The sequence below is a fragment of the Ailuropoda melanoleuca genome, chromosome 9, assembly GCF_002007445.2.
Source record: "Ailuropoda melanoleuca isolate Jingjing chromosome 9, ASM200744v2, whole genome shotgun sequence".
In the NCBI taxonomy this organism is placed as follows: domain Eukaryota; kingdom Metazoa; phylum Chordata; class Mammalia; order Carnivora; family Ursidae; genus Ailuropoda; species Ailuropoda melanoleuca.
The window spans coordinates 63,529,944-63,547,620 of record NC_048226.1 but is presented as its reverse complement, the minus strand read 5'-3'; the positions used below and the strand labels follow the sequence as shown (position 1 = coordinate 63,547,620).

The 17,677-nt window shown below is 42.8% G+C and overlaps 1 protein-coding gene across 5 annotated transcripts in view; it reads left to right on the top strand.

Moving 5' to 3' along the window:
- The first annotated feature begins 5,532 nt into the window (after positions 1-5,532).
- The window catches only part of PLEKHF2 (pleckstrin homology and FYVE domain containing 2), a 36,557-nt gene continuing 24,412 nt past the window's right edge, over positions 5,533-17,677 (top strand). The window contains exon 1 of one of the 5 annotated variants that reach the window (XM_034668340.1): positions 5,533-5,673. The gene's annotated coding sequence lies outside the window, so the exon portion shown is untranslated. Of the gene's footprint in view, positions 5,674-12,731; positions 12,752-13,119; positions 13,279-13,362; positions 14,120-17,677 lie in introns of those variants that run through there. The other 4 variants (XM_034668339.1, XM_019807325.2, XM_011234011.3 and 1 more) reach the window with 4 other exon arrangements.

Sequence of the window (17,677 nt, the reverse complement as noted above, 5' to 3'; positions counted from 1 at the left end):
GAGGAAGAAGCAGGCTCCCAGTGGAGGAGCCTGATGTGGGCCTCGATCCCAAAACACCGGGATCACGCCCTGAACCGAAGGCAGACGCTTAACCGCTGTGCCACCCAGGCGCCCCCCATGGGGATTTCTAAAACTCACTTTGACGCTGGTGTTTCCACTTCTATCTGAGATTGCAAATAAGCTACTATAAAAGTTCTTCTGTGATTTGCAATAAGCAGAAGTGTATATTGAGAAAGGCTTGCTTTGCAGGGCCTCTCAAATCGTGTGCTCCTCTTACCAAATGACCAAGACTTCAAAAATCCCTTTTCATGTTCTGTAGGTCTGCTCTGTCCATCATTGCTACTGAGTCTAAAAAGTGCATCTTGAACACCCCCATATGTGTCAACCCCAAGCGGACTGAAGGAGAGAGGGAAAGTGACTCAAGAAAAGATGGATTAGGGGATGCCTGGGTGGCTTGTTCCTTAAGCGTCTGCCTTCAGCTCAGGGCGTGATCCCAGAGTCCTGGGATCGAGCCCCCCATCAGGCTCTTCCACTGGGAGCCTGCTTCTTCCTCTCCCACTCCCCCGCCTGTGTTCCCTCTCTCACTGGTTGTCTCTCTCTCCATCAAATAAATAAATAAAATCTGTAAAAAAAAAAAAAAAAAAAAAAAGAAAAGATGGATTTATATGGCCAAGAAGACCGTAAACCACCTGTTTCATTTACTGCACTATTTCTGGAAGGTCTCCCTCGGCAACTTTTAAGTGTTCTATCATCATTCCTGGGAGGCTTCTCTAGTTGTTCAAATGTGGTGACAAGATGAGAAAATGATAATATGAAGGTAAGGGAGGGTCTAGCTCCTCTGATTGAAAAATGTTTCTCCACTTCCCCCTTTGATGTCACCTTGAAACCCTGTCCTGTTGACTCGGTCACACTGGCTGGAGCTGCGTTGCATATTCTCCAAGGGACACACACTTCCCCATTCATAGGACCGCATCAGGAAGTTAGAAGCATAACTTTGACTCAACGGTAATTTTTCTGTCCACATGTTTTCCATATACAAGCTGTCAGGCCTCGGATGAGGGTCTTTACATTGCGTCAGGTTTATTCTCAGGGGCATTCAACCCAATTGCTCAACAGACAGTTTGTTGTTGTTGTTGTTGTTTGTTGTTTTTTAAGTAAACTCCACACCCAGCATGGGACTCACACTCACCACCCTGAGATCAAGAGTGGCATGCTCTACCAACTGAGCCAGCTAGGCACCCCTCAATGTATAGTTTTGAGAGAAACTTGGACCTCAGAGAGCTTCCCATGGTCATTTGTCCAGGCAAATGCCCTGAAATTACTGATGTCTACAAGTCAACACTTAAGGAACAGCTGATAATCTGGAATGTTCACAATTTTTAAAATGTTTCCTGGATGCTGCAGTTGGTAGTTTTGTTCTTCAGCCATGACAACAGGGGCCCGGACCATGCTTTTTGTGGAGACAACTCTCAATCCATTTTAGGCTCAGTTTAACCTTATTTTGAAGTGAAAATACATGTATTTTAGGGAACCAAAAGTGACTTAAGGTGGTTGGATCACAGTGTTGCTATTAATTAATAATAATTAGTCTTTTTGTTGAAATCAACTGAAAATCCAATTTAGACCGAAAAAACAAAAGAAATTCTTTGTCTCCCCTAAAAGGCAAGCAGTCGTTCATGCCAGAGATGATTCAGGCTACTGATAAGGCTTGATGGGTTAAGGGTCTTGTTTCTTCTCCTCTCTCTGTTTTGGCTTCTACTACGTGACCCTAACAGTCCTGGGGTCATAGGATTCTTTGTTCATGTCAAGAGAGAGAACATCTTTTTCTTCAAATGACAACTTCAATTCCTCGGTTTCATCCCAGGAATGGGACAGATTCCTGGGTCTGGGAGGATGGGGTAGCGTGCTGGACAAAAGAATATGAGCTGAGGGTGAGTTGATCCCACCTAAACCATTTTGCTAAGAATGGGGTAGAAATGATTATGCAAAAGAAAATTGGGATAATGTTTTACCAAAAGAAGAGTACATAGACACAAAGAGGGAAAAATAACCAACATCCTCTATTAAGTGTGTTGGGGGGAAGACTGTAAGCTCTCCAGAAAGGGAGGCTGAGGAGTCATAGTGAAGAGCTGTGTTAGGGAGTCTGAACTTGACATCCTTCAAAGAGTTGTAATCAGCAATCATCACCCAACATCCCCAGAAAGCTCTCCAGAGGCATTTAGTATCTAACACCTTTTTTACAAATAAAACTTTTTTGTGTGTAGTTATAAGAGTTTGATGTCTGGTTAGTGAGTAGATGGACACCTATTATTTTCCTCTTTGTACCTTTTTTGTTAGGTTTAGAATAGTTCACAATTAAAAAGTGAAAGTAATGTAAAGGCACAGTAGACATTACCAGCGCTTACCAATACACCATTTTTTTCCCCAAGAAACTACATTTCCTTGCTTGCCTCGTGTTGACCAATAGGCTGTAAGCAAAAATGATACCTGTCTCTTCTGGTCTGAGGCAGTGAAACGTCCTGTGCAAATGTTCAGTTCTGCCTTCCCCTTCAGGGTGATGGCGATGGCAGACAGGTGAGATGGGAGAGCCACGAGAGCAAAGAAACACGCATCCCTGAGTCACTGCAAGGATATCAGCGGCCTTGGAAAGTGGTCACAGGTTCTGGTTATTGATTTCTGTGTGTCAAATCACTCCCAAACTTACTGGCTTAAAGCAATAATTTTCTATTAGCTCTCACAGTTCCGTGTGTGCTGAGCGGGCTCAGTTAGGCAGATCTCACCAGGTGTCTCTCATGCAGACAGTGGTTGACTGATGCTGCAGTCATCTGACCACTCACCTGAGCTGGATGTCCAAAATGGCTGGACTTGATGCTATCAACTGGGGGCTCTGCGCTATCAACCCCAGTGCCTATATGTCTTGGGCTTCTTATTGCTTGGGTCCTGGATTCTGAGAAGATGCATCCCAAGAGCTTGTGTTCCAAGAGATCCAGGAGGAATTAAAAGGCTTCTTACAACTTATCCTGGGATGTCCCATACCATCATTGCTGCCATATTCTATGGGTCAAGGCAAGTCACCAAGGCCAGTCCAGGTTCAAAGCGAGGGAAATCAAACTCCTACACTTGATATAGAGAGTAGCATATGTTTTAGGAAGGGAAAGTATGATAGTGGCCATCTTTTATTATCTACTATATCTGACCTACAGTGGACTTTGGATGAGCAAGAAATCATTTTATGCAATAAGCTATTGAAATTTTGGGGGTTGTTTGTTACCTTAGCATAAGCCTCACTGAAGCTATCGAACAGAATGGGAATTACAGAAAATATGCAAAAGTTCAAAGAAAAAATGACTATGATTAATCTTTTTTGTATAGTTATCATGCCATGTAGATACGTTTAGTGTTTTTTTCCCACTTAGAATTATCACATAAATATATCCTTTTCCTATCCGGAAGTCTTACTAAAGAATTTAAAGTACTGAATAATATTTCATTGACAAAGCGCTCAACTGCTTCCAAATAGACAGTCTTTTCCCCCTTTATTTAATGTCATATATAATACTGCCATAAATATCTTTGTGCTTAAAGTGTTATTTCTTTTTGATAGGTTATATTCATTCATCTTTAGATCCCTGATTTTGAAAGGTTTTATTCTAATACATTTCTTGAGATCGTCCCTAACTGTGTCCTCTGTGGACAATGCTCCAATTTATATTTCCAGTCCAGATCTCTCCACTTACTCTAGATTTGACATCACTACTGGTGATCGCTAATAGACATTTCAAACCAAATACGTCAAATTATTCTTGATTCTCCCTCCACTTCTCAAATCAGCTCTTTCCCAGGCCTTTTTCTCTCAGTAAATGAGGCCACGATCTGCTCAACTGCTCAAGCCTAAATGTGGGAGTCGCTCTTCATTCCATCCATTCTTTTGCCTTCTTGCAGTCAGTTAGCAAGTCCTACCTGTTTTATCTCCAAAATATACCTCCTTTGTCCATTTCTTTCTTTCCAAAGCTGCCTGCCTGGCCTAATCTATCATTGTCTTCCCCTGAGCTATTGCAATGTTTTGCTGAGAGGTCTTCCTGCTTCCATTTTTGTCTTCAATTCTGAGTTAGATCTGTTAAAACTGTGAATCAGAGAGTGTTACTCTCCTGCCTATAACCCTTTAGCTCAGGCCCTTCTGGTTCAGGCCAGAACCCTCTGGCCTCTATCTACTGCACCTAGCTCTTAACATCTGCCCCTCCCCAGCCACACTGATCTTTCTTGTCTGAGTTCACTATAAACTCTTTCTGCCTCAGGGCCTTTGCATCTGTTCCTTCTTGTCCTAGAACACTTTTCCCTAGCTCTACCAGGAGTTGCCTCTTTCTTATCTTTCAATTGTCGTCTTCTTAGAGAAGTTGTATGGACTATTCTATTGAAAATAGCCAGCCACTTTCCATTAAATACTCTGTGATAGTTCCAGAACTTTTATAGAAGAATAGTTTAGGGGCAATAGTCTGAGTGTGTGAGGTGGGAGGGGCTGGTGGCAACTTTCAGTTAGAACACTTGTCTTGAGAATGCATTCACATAGCAACCTACATGAGACTGAGAGACTATCAATTGTCTTCTCAAAGATCAGTAATAGTGGTGGTGGGATTGAAGAATACTATGGGGATAAAATACCTCCCACCCTCAGCAGTCCTAGGTGATGTCATGGTACTTGCCATGTCTATTTCCTTTACTGCACTCATTACTGTCTGCAATTATCTTATCTGTGTTTTCTCCCCTTGCTGGAAGGTAGGCTTCTTAAAGACATGGTTCTTTCTGTCTTCCTTATGTACCCCATGCCACCCCCAACTCTAAGAACAATACCTAACTCATAGCAATCAATGGATATTTTCTAACAAGTTAATGAATTGCTTTGTAAATAAATAGGACTGAGTCACTCTATCTTATATCTCCATCCCAAGTTTATCCCCAAGTAGATTTTCATGGATTGTTTTGGTCTTCAAATCCATGATGCACATATTTATATTTCTATACATATACCTGACACTCCATTTCTGGGAAAGTAGAATGTGTATCAGGACTCCTCATGCAGGAAGGCAGAGGCTAGGAGAAAATAGAGTGAAAATATGCTGGCGATCATATGGAAGAAAAATGACAGGAAAAGGGTTCAATACTTGGAGAACATGAGAAGAAGGTGCTATATGGCAGAAGAGGCCATTCATACCTTTGCATTATCATTAAAAAGCTATTCAGCATTTTCCAGGTCAAAATGTTCTTTCCAACCTTAAGGAGTTTTGACCCCAGCTTTAGAAATAGTCCTCTGCACCGCGTCCTACGGTCTCTGGCTGTGAGCCTACGTCTTTCGACTGTGTTCCCTATTTCTTGGCTGGTTTGCCTGCCTTGCCACTCAGTTTCATTTCCAAATTTGAGTTTCCTCACGTGTGAGTCATATGCAGTAAAGTGATTGTATATGCTGAGGCTCGAGTGAGGTGGAACAGGACTACTGTTCTACAAAGAGTCTCCAGAGTGCTCTGGGTCCAGCCCCCTGGCCCCTCCTCTTCCAGAACCAGAGGCCCTGCTGTATCTGGCCATGCCTGGCTGGCTGGCACCCACCAGTTCTGGGAGCTGAGTTTGGGTTAAGAAGTGAAGAAACGCATGGGTGGATTTGGGTAGAAGTCACGGACTGAGGTGAGTGTTGCGGGCGGCTCCATACAGAGCCAGGGGGAGACTAGGTGAGGAGTGTAATTGGGTGGTTATGGCTGAACAATGGCTTGTTTTCATGGGACTTCTTCTGCTTATGAACATTCCTTGTTTGTTGTCAATCTACAGTGTATGAAAGGTCACTAGAGAGACACAGATATGGAGGAAGGACCTTTGCAAGAACTGGCCAGAGATCTAGAAATCAGGCATGTCAAGATTTAATAGGCTATTTCCTGCCTTTTCACATAAGTGATAAAATTAATATTTTATTAAGAATTTCAACAGCAACAACATTTACTACTACAACATAACTACCACATCCGCTGTTTATAGAGTACCACTATTTTCCAGGCACCTACTGTTCGCTACGAGCTTTGCTTCTATTATCCACAATCTTTATCATCCTAGGGCAGAAGGGATTCTTTTCCCATTTTTACAGATTTTACGAATAAGAAAATTGAGCAGAGCAGAACGGTTAAGCCATTTACACAAGGTTATACAGCCAATAAGTTGCAGAATCAGAATTTGAACACAGCTCTATCTGGCTCCAAACTCTAAAAGTTTTATTTTTATTTGAAATGAATTTTTTTAATGAAATCATGCTTCAATTTCTTCTCTTTACATCGAAGTATGAATGACCTATTTATACTAGTACTCCCGAAAAGTATATTGCTTTTTAGAATAGGTTCTCTTGATAATATTTGGCTTTAAAGTTTCTGTTGAATTTTATTTAATCTGGCACAAACTTTTAAAAATGTGATACAGTATTTCAACTTTGCAAGTTCGGTACTTATTTTAAGCTAGTTTTATAGAAGGTAAACTTTTTCAATAACTGCTTGTTGAGATTCATGTTTTGTCATTTATAGGGTTAACGAAGAGGCATAAGGCATTTGTTGTATAATTCCACTCTACCGGCAGGGAAGGTAATGTGCAAATAATTTAGGAATTTTCTAGAGAAGAAAGCAACCATTGTGCCTTTTTGTGTATGCGTACTTGAATATGATTTTTACTTCATTGAGAACTTACCAATGATTGTGCCTTGTGTTTTTTTAATAAAACAGTACATATTTATTATAGAAGATTGGTAAAACACAGAGAAGAAAAAGAATCATGCATAATCCTACTGAAGATAATTAATATAGTTGTATATTTTACATGTCTTTTTTATTCCAAAGTTTACATAGTTTACATGTAATTTACTACTCTACCTGGAATTTATTTCAGTAAGGGGCGTTAAGCCTTATGTTTCTTTTTTTTTTTTTTTAAAGATTTTATTTATTTATTCAACAGAGATAGCGACAGCCAGCGAGAGAGGGAACACAAGCAGGCGGAGTGGGAGAGGAAGAAGTAGGCTCATAGCAGAGGAGCCTGATGTGGGGCTCGATCCCATAACGCCGGGATCACACCCTGAGCTGAAGGCAGACACTTAACCGCTGTGCCACCCAGGCGCCCCAAGCCTTATGTTTCTGGGAAGACAGAGAGGAACTTGAAACTAGTCCCTTAGTTTCCAATATGATACATGGTGTCCCTGTTGGAAATACATAAACTTGGTTCTCAGTGAGGCAAATCCCTGATCAATTTATATCCACTGTTGGGAAAATTCACAAGATTCTTGATGTATACTAGATTCATATGTTAGAACTGCCAAGATCAACATCAAATTTCTGCCAAGAAAATTTAATTTTTTAAAATATTAATAAGCTTCTTTGTTCAAATTTAAATGTCAGCTTTTGATTCTAAGGTAAGATAGCTTGACAGATGCTTAAAAGAGCAATAGTCTGCAGGGCGCCTGGGTGGCACAGTGGTTAAGCGTCTGCCTTCACGCTCAGGGCGTGATCCCGGCGTTATGGGATCGAGCCCCATGTCAGGCTCCTCTGCTATGAGCCTGCTTCTTCCTCTCCCACTCCCTGCTTGTGTTCCCTCTCTCGCTGGCTGTCTCTATCTCTGTCGAATAAATAAAATCTTAAAAAAAAAAAAAAAGAGCAGTAGTCTGGGAAATATAATTTACAATAAATCTTTAAAGAAATGAATTAAAATTCCTTCCAGAAAGCTTCTCAACTCCCCAAGCTTAAATTCCAAACTTTCCAAGAGACATGTGCAATATATATTTTTTCTTTTTGCATGGATTATGTTTTTAAGAGCAGTTTTAGGTTCAGAGCAAAACTGAGTGGAAAGTACAGAGAGCTCCATAAAACTCCTACACCCACACAAGCCTCCCCCACTATCAGCATCCTGCACCAGAGTGGCAGTTATTACAATCAATGAACCTACACTGACATGTCCTTATTACCCGAAGTCCATAGTGTATGTTAAGGTTCACTCCTGGTATAATACATTCTATGACTTTTGACAAATACATAGTGACATGTATCCACCAGTATAGTATCGTACAGAATAGTTTCACTGCCCTAAAATCCTGCTTATCCCTCCCTTCCCCCTAACACCTGGCAACCACGGATCATTTGACTGTCTTGCAATATTTTTAAGAGAACTTTGTATGTCATTTAATTGGGAAATGTTTCTAAATGATCTTCTAAGAGCTGACTATAAGGCTCTCTGATAAAACAGCATAGAACTGTATTTCCTGGAGTCACGGGGCCTTCCTGCTTCAAAGCAAAAAGTGTGCAGAGATGAAATTTGGAGATATGGTTATAATTTGTAAGGAATATAGTGTCTGTTCCCACTTCCTGCAGCCCAGGATCTATAGTAAACGTGATTGTGCCAAACCGGTTGTAGGACACAGTGGCGGGCAAAGCCACAAACAGCCCATGCTTCAGTGTTTAGAAAGACCCTCTGTGTAGGAGAGATTATTCTCCCATAGCCAGGGAGCATTTTGTCTCCTGCAGGAAGGATAAATTCACTTTTTGTTCCCTGGGGAATTAGAAAAAAGCAAAAACACATCGTTCTTTAATCATGTGGCTGTCAGTCTGGACCTATTTTGAGACTGGATATTTAAGACACCTATCCTAGTTTGTTTTGAATTATTTAGTATAGTTTCTTTAGTGCTTTCTTATACACATATTTTAAACTATTTTTTAGGGGGGAATAATTTCAAACTTATAGTTTGCACAAATAGAAATTATACCAAGAACGCCCGTATACTCTTTATCCAGATTTACTTACTAACATTTTACTCCATTTGCCTTATCATACATATAGGTGGTGTCTTTCTTTCAGAGGTAATATTTAAATGTTACATATGAAATGTTTTCTGAATCATTTGAAGGTATGTTATATACCTCATGGTCCTTTACCCCTAAATACTTCTGTGTGTATATCTGAAGAAGAGGGACATTCTCTTATATAACCAAGACAGTATGTTTCACTCTAATATAGTACCTTTATCTACTTTTCAGTTCATATTCCAATTTTTCCATTAGCCCAATAATGTCCTTTGTAGCATTCTCCCTTTCCACTACAGGACCCAGTCTAGGGTCAGGTATTATAGTTAGTTGTCATGTGTCTTTCTTTTGGGGTGGGGGCAGGAGGGCAAGAGGAAGAGGGAAAGGGAGAATCTTAAGTAGCTTCTATGCCCAGCACAGAGCCTGACACAGGGCTCACTCCCACAACCCTGAGATCATGACCTGAGCCAAAATCAGGACTCAGACACCCAACCAAATGAGCCACCAAGGCCTCCCTGTCATATCTCGTTTACTCTTTTTAATCTAGAACACTTCCACTGCTCTTTTTAAGACTATAGCCCTACCGCCCCTTTTAAAAGAACAGAATATTATGTTTTCAGTTTGTCTGATATTTTCCCAGAAACCTAGGGAAACGCTCTCTGAGCTGTCTGTTTGAAGCTATGCTGAAGAGTAACGATTTCTCCTTTTCTTCTGCATTTCGAATCTCAGATAGGTGTCTCCACTGGCAGAATTTCACCTGGAAGCATTCAGTGAAAAGTCTTCTGGAAAATAGAATTCTGGGCTTTCTCCCATTGTGCACAGAAGAATGTAGAGAGGGGTGGCAACAGTGCTAAGTTGATCCCCGAGAAGCTGGGGATAGACCAGAGAAGACAATGAACTCCCTGCCTTCACAGAGCTTACAGTCTCCAGGGAGATCTGTATGGGCCATGAGGGAAACACACAGCGCTGCGACCCAGAATGACAGGGGCAGTCTGTCAGGGCGCAGAGGCCTGAAAGATGACAAGGAGCCACAGTTATGTGAAGTGTAGGGTGCGATGGGCTTGACTCTCTAGGTAGAGAAGTGGCCAGGGCAGTGGGTCCCCTAGCAGAAAAGAGCTTGGTATATTTTAAAAACAACAGGAGGTCAACATGAATGGAATTTGGTGGAGCTGGGCATCATTTTACAGTGGAGAGAATGGCCGAGGTTGGATTGTGCTGGGCTTTATAGAACTCCGTGATGAACTGGCATTTAGTTCTAAGTGAAATAGAAATGTTCCTACTCCATATGACACCTTTGGGCAAATTAGAAAAAGGCATCCACTCCTCAACACATTTCTGTCTTGCTAGAAAATTGTTGTAAAATAATTTGAGTAGAATAAGTCATTTCTCTGAAATCTGCCAGAGGATATTTGTAATAAATACAAAATTTACAATGCCCCAATGTGAAAGGCACTCTTGCAAAGTTTTATTCTACTGCAACCTGTACAACTGTGTATGGCAGCCTCTGTGGGGAGCCATGGAAGGCTTTCTGCAGGGGAGTGGTGCAATCCTGTGTTGTCCCTGTGTGGAGGGGACACAAGGAGATGAGAGGATTTCAGCGGAAGTGTTTTGGAAGTAGATTCTACAATATTTTGGAGGCCAAGGGACTGGGTGAAGGCAATAGAAAAGAAGATGACACGGTGATGACTCACCAGGCTTGTGGGTGGCAGTGCAATTTCACTGAGATGGGCACAACTAGGAGAAGACCAGGGGCTTCAGAAAGAGGAAATCAAGGAGTAAAATCTAGGTGTTTGCCAGCTCTCCTTGAATGCTCTGCTTTTAACTAAAAATTCACCAAACTCTTTGTCTTTTCCAAAATAAATACCTTGAAAAACTTACCCATTAAAACCAAGGACAATAATAAGATCTTTGCCTTTCAGGCTTATCGAATTGGGTTAAAGTCAAATTTTACCAATATTTTCAAGTTCCTCTATGTTTTAGGCACTCTGCCACAGACTTTACACACCTTATCTCATTTCCTCTGCTCTGCAGTCCATGAGGTAGTTCCTATTTTTATCTTCATTTTACAGAGATGTGAAGCTCAAAGAGAGATCTTATCACTCGATTTGAACATGGTGCCATGGTTACAGGTCCCAGGCATCAGTTGATCCTATTTGCCTTAGTCCCTTGTTTATTTCAGCTTCGTCAGTGCTATCCAATAGAACTTTCTGCAATGATGTAAATATTTTATATCAGCACCGTCCAGTAGTCGTGTGGCTATTAAGTACTTGAAATGTGGTGTGACTGAGGAACTGAATTTCTTTTTTTGGAACTGAATTTTTAATAACTACATGTGGTTAGTGGCTACCATATTTGTCAGTACAGCTCTAAATCAATGGAGTACAAATTGGGTTGTGCACAGCCCAGGGAAGGGACAGAACATGCAGAATAGAGAAAGAAAACCCACACAACATTTTAAATAATCATTTCTGATTTTTTGTGTGTATGTTTTATAATGTACCTAATATATTAGTTATATAATAGATGTGTGTGTGTGTGTGTATATGCATACTATGTATTATATATACTATTACACATGTAATTAATATATATTATATATAATACTTATCTAACACTTACAAAGCACTTACCATGTACCAGGCACTATGCTTTACAAATATTAACTCATTTAATCTTCATAATGATACTGTGAGGTAGATGCTTTCATTACAGTCCTGTTGACTTCTAACTCCATGCATTTTAGAATAAGCTAAATAAGTATATTGGGAGGGGAGAGTAGGCAAACATTTTTACTGATGGCTGAGTGACCAAAAATGTTTGGTGACTATTGCTGTAGACTAGACATAGCAACTCCTAATTTCAAAATTTAAAGGAATTTTGGATGATCAAGCCCACCTTTTTTCCCACTGATAAAGTGTTGCTTTGCATGTAGAGAGGGATGAGGCTGAATGAAGGGGTGGGTAGGGTGATGGTTGAAACAATGGTCCGGGGGCATTCGTACTTGTCTACAGAGACAAGTGTAGCTAACACATGTGAAGATTTGTGTGATGGTGATACTGTAAGTTTCCCCAAGTCCATCCTTGCTAGTTTTGTTCTAGTTACTAATTTTTTTGAAAAAAAAAAAAGATTTGTTTCTGAGACATTGAAATAGGGGCGGATGGGAGCCAAAGACCCGGAGGAGGTAGAATCCCAGATGCAGAGAAAGCTGATCAGAAGCAAGACCTGCTCATTTCCCTGGGTGGGTGCTCATTGACGTGCAGCTTGGATGCTGACGGCTCTAATTCAAGAACTAACAAACAAAGGTTAAATATCCTTGAATAGACCAATGGGAAAGATAAAATTTACCCAAATCTAATTTCACCTATACACTTCGTGTGGAGTATGCCGTCTCCTTCCCCCATTCTTTGGCGACCTCCGACAGCTTGATATCTCTCCACGTACCCCCCCAGCGCGTTTAGCACAGTTGCTGCGGTAAGAGAAGGGCAGGTTTAACCTTATATACTATCATTACCGTTTCCAAGTATGTGAAGTAGGTAGATGAGGTTTCGCAGCGTCAGAGAAAAGTTCTGGTAAGACCAGAGTTCTAAGGCAGGCAATAAAGGCATGCACTTAAAGGGCTGTGCAGAGTCCGCAGGGTGTATGTGTTGCAACCGCAGCTCTTTCGGTTTCAAGAGGTAGGGGTTTCAGGGAAAGCGAATGAAAGGTGTGACGGACAGGAACGCTGCGCTAACTGGGAGTAGCAAACAGACGTCTGCCCGGAATCCTTTGGGCATCTAACATCCAAAAAGCCTTTCTCTTTCGCCCGCAGAAAGTTTTTGAGTTCCCTGGGATGCCCGTTCGGTGGTAGGGGAAAGGCAACCCAACCTTCCTTCCGTTCTTCCTAAGAACCTAGTAATGAGATGAACAATCCTTCCCAAAGGATTGCCAAGAGCCAGGAAAATCAGGTAAGGCGTTCCAAGTGCACCCAAACGATTCCGACGCGCGCGTCCGCACAGCGAGCGGAGGAACCAACTCTCCGTCCCGGCTGCGTAGGTGGGTGTGGCCTTCGCTGAGGCCCCGCCCCGTCGATCACTTCGCGCGGGGCCGCACGGGCGGGGCAAGGGAACAAGCAAGAAAGGGCGGGGAGTGAGCCTTGTGGGTGTGCTCGTACCCGAGCGCTCGCGCCTGGCGTGTGGGCGGCGGCGCGCCCGTGCACGCGCAGGGGAGAGGCCAGCCTAGGCGGCCGTTGTGGGGTTCGACTGGAGGGGCGGAGGAGTCACCTGCGAGCGGCCGTGTCGGCCGCCCGGCCGNCGGGGCCGCCCCCCCGCCGCGTCCGGATCGCGCCGGCTGCGCGGGGCCGCTGGCGGCACACACCCTGGGAGGCTGGGGCGGAGGAGCGGGCAGAGTCCGCGCCCGGCGCCCGGGACGAGGAGGAGTCGGACCTTCGCCGCCGTCGCCGAGCCCGCGCCCGGCTGGGTAGGTGAAGCTCGAGGTTGGTTGTGCGCCGGTCCCTGGCGGGCCGGGAGAGGAGAAACGAAACTTTCCGGCGCTTCCCTCCACGGTTCCCGGGCCGTCTGCGGCGCGGGAAGGTGTCGTCGTCGCGGGCGGCGGCCGACGCCATGTTGGGGTCTGTGAGAAACGGGGCGCTCCCGGCCGCTCCCCGCGCGCTGGGGCTGGCCCGCGGACGCCGGGCGAGCTGCGCCCGGCCGCAGAACGCCGCCGCCTGCGCCCGCGGGCTCGGGGGCTTTCCGGAGGGTCCGCGCTGGTGCCTGCCGGGGCCGCGGGACCGCGGACCGGGGGGCCGGGGACGGGCGGAGGCGCCAAGGGGGTCCCGAGGTCGGCGAGAAGTTGCGGGGCGTGAGGACTGGATCCCATTCGCGGCCACTGGAGTCTCCGTCTTTCTCTCCAAAAAGTTTGCGGGGTCTGGGCATTAGGGACGTTGTTAAGTTGAACAGCATATTTTTGGGGGGCAAAAAATGGCACCGCAGAATTTGCTCTGATGGAAGGTTGGCTCTAACACGTTTATTTAGAGTCTTCAAAAGTTGTATAGTCTTCGGCCGAATTTATTTTTCCTTTTTAAAATTTTACCGAGGGCCGAGAGCTTGCTGCTCATGTTGTTGAATTCCCTTGTGTGTTCTGACTTTATAGCAATAACCCCTGAGTGTGCGGTGGAAATGGTAGTATTAAGGTTACACATAACTAAGCCCTTTTGTAATTCATAGACTCAAAGTATGTAAGTTGATAAATACCTTCTTTGTTGTGTTTTAGTACGTACAGAAGAGACTAACGACAGACTTAGGAGCTTTGACATACTTAAAGGCGTGTGTCTTAAGGTGAAGTAATCTTGACATTACGAAGTTGTTTTTTTTTCCTCCCTTTGATTTTTTTTAAAGGTGCGTGCCTGTCTTGTTTTGAGCATTTGCCTTTTTTCCCGTACTATAGTAGCTCACGGGGTCCTCAGGTTAATTCAGTATTAACGAAGGCTTCTATTTTTAATCTCTTTGGGTCCAGACAGCACTGGAGGTGAATGGTATTAAGTTTCTGTACTTAATTAGAAAGCACATGCTGTCGCCTCAAACAATAAAACTGATGTACTAACCCAAGGTATCAAAAAAGATTGAGCCTGATTTACCCCACTCAATGGATGTAAATTGATGTGTTTTAATAAAGGCATCTTAGCTTTAAAATTCTGTTAAAGTGAAGGGACTCTTAACCACAAATAGGATAAACCCTAAAACATGTCTTGGAGAAGTTCTCTTCTTAATCTAGATGTAATAGTAGAGCTTCTGCTCAGATTTGGCTGCTAATTTCCTTAGTTCTTAAGTCCTTTTTGTTTTGCTTCATTGTCAAGTAAACACCCTTATACACATTTGTTTTTCTGGATGAAGAGTTAATCTAGGAATGAGGTGACTTAACTAACTTCATAAATCTAGCAGCCAAACTGGTATTTAACTGAGGTCTTCATGACTCTGAAGCCTTCTTGTTTTTCCTATAGCATGAACTTTGTAGGATACGCAGCTCCCTGTTGTGGAGCAATCTCTGTCCACCTTGTTTCCTCTGTCTTTGCAGCTTTTTCTGATTTTAGTTCCTCAGTATACTTATTTCCTAGAGAGCTGATTTACAAGGGTTCTTGTAGTGAAATTTTCACTTGAGCCTGTACTTTTTTTTTTTTTTAAAGATTTTATTTATTTATTTGACAGAGATGGAGACAGCCAGAGAGAGAGGGAACACAAGCAGGGGGAGTGGGAGAGGAAGCAGGCTCACAGCAGAGGAGCCTGATGTGGGGCTCGATCCCATAACGCTGGGATCACGCCCGGAGCCGAAGGCAGACGCTTAACCGCTGTGCCACCCAGGCGTCCTGAGCCTGTACTTTTTGAAACCTTCTCTCTGCTGTTCTCCTTACCCACCCCTTCTCTCCCCAAGAATAATTCACTTACCCCATTGCAGTCCCGTAAATACTACACTGATCTGTCACAGTACCTCCTTGACTACAGCCATTGCATGAAGTCTGATCTGCCTCTTCATCCCCAGTGTGCAGAGAACATAGCAGATGCTCAGGAAAGGTTTGAATGGATGAGGACACATCTGTTCCTTGTAAATATACTTCATGAATTTATTACATTGCCTTTTCCAGGGGCACCTGGGTGGCACAGTCGATTAAGCATCCAACTCTTGGTTTTGGCTCAGGTCGTGTTCTCAGGGTTGTGAGATGGAACCCCAGCGCTCAGAGCGGAGTGTGCATGAGATTCTTTCCCTCTCCACCATGCTCACTCAGGAGCTCACGTGCTCTCGCACTCTCTCTCAAATAAATAAGATCTTTAAAATAAAATAAATTGCCCTTTCCATGGGCATAGAAGTTAAATCTTCTCTAATACTTTTTTTCTTTTCTTTCTTTCTATTTCTTTTTTGAGAATTTATCTTGTTAACTCAATAAATTTTTGCCTGGGGATACAGAACTTGAATGTTTATGAAATTTCTAAGTAGATAATGGTATAATCAACAAAGAAGAAGCAGTGTGTCAACGAAAGAATAATAATCATAATTTTAAAGTGTAATTGAATTTATTTGTACTAGATGGAAATAGAGGTAAATCCTTATGATAAATTTGAAGGTCATATTTATACATTTAAGCTCTTTGATAGAGCAACTCTCATTTCTCTGTCAATTATTGTTTTGTCAGAATTACGTTAGGATTTTGGTTTAGAATGCCTTACTTAATGGAAAGCATATAAAAATTGCTTTTCTATTGATAAGCTTATCTCTGAGAACCAGCTTTGTATGCCAGCTGCATGCCTAATAGCAACGTTCTTGTTGGCTTAACTGAATAAAATATACTTCATAGATACACTTACGGAGTGCTGTGTCAAATTTCAAACCTCTTTAGGTGAAGGTGTTTACTAATTCTGTAATGAAATTACTGTAGAATTTGGGGTTAATCCCGTCCCCCCAAAAAAATAACTTGCCCTCCAATCCATAAATCACAATTTGGTGTGTACAATTTGTGAGGTCCTAGGAAAGAAGAGAAGGCATTCAAGTAGTTGTTGTGAGTGCTAGAGAAAGCAGGTTGCACATAGTGGGGACTGGACCAAACAAACCTGTATCCTAGCTCTGCTCCTTACTGAGTTGTGACTCTAGAACAAGTTGCTTCATTTTTCTAAGCTTCACAGGACTCATTTGTGAAATGGACACAAATATTTGCCTCAAAGTGTTGTGAGGATTTACTAAAATATGTCTGTAGAAGAATTTTAAAAGGAAGCAACCTTTAGGGGCACCTGGCTGGCACAGTTGGATGAGCATTCGACTTGGTTTTGGCTCAGGTCTGATCTCCAGGTGGTGGGGTCGAGCCTGAGTGAGGCTCCGAGCTCGGCATGGAGTCTGCTTGAGATTTGCTCTCCCTCTGTTCCTCCTGCTTGTTCACGCTCTTTCTCTCTCAAATAAATAAATAAATCTTTAAAAAAAGGGGGGGGGGAGAAGCAGCCATTAGAAATATGTAGTTTAGTTCTCCACCCTGGCCACACATTAGAATTCCCTGAGGAACTTCTTAAAAATACTGATTCCTGGGGCGCCTGGGTGGCACAGCGGTTAAGCGTCTGCCTTTGGCTCAGGGCATGATCCCGGTGTTCCGGGATCGAGCCCCACATCAGGCTCCTCCGGTGGAAGCCTGCTTCTTCCTCTCCCACTCGCCCTGCTTGTGTTCCCTCTCTCGCTGGCTGTCTCTATCTCTGTCAAATAAATGAATAAAATCTTTAAAAATAAATAAATAAAATAAATAAAAATACTGATTCCTGTACTCCACCCTAGAACCAAGTCAGAATTACCGGGTTTGGGGTCAAAGCATAGGTAGTTTTGCCTGTTTGTTTGGTTTTTTTTTTTTGTTTTTTTTTTAAGCACCCATGATTTTAATGTGTAGTTAAGGTTGAGAATCATTGATATAATTCACTCTCCTGTCTCCTTATTCTCTTCATTTTGTGGTTGAATAAAGTGCAGAGAGAAGTGCCCCCCAAATTCCTCAGACTACAAAGGTTATATATGAGTCAGAGGAAAGTGAAATATGTAGAGATTAAAGTAATAGCTATATTCATTTCGGACCAGAAAGGTGGGCCACATTTGTAAGTAACTACAGTTGACTTACTCCAGTGACCTTCACCACCACTCTACATCAGCAGCCTACACGGATGACCGCATTGTTTAACCTTGTCATCATTTTGAACTACCTCAAGTCTTAAACTCACCAGAGGCGGTGATTCAAGAGCCCGTGTTTCTTTTTTCCATCATACCTGATGAACCAGCTTTTTGTCCTCATTGCCACCTCCCAGGCTGTTAGTTTCTACCTTCTTTCCGGTGGTGAACCTTGTAGTTCATATTCTGTGAACTCACTAGCACCTCATATT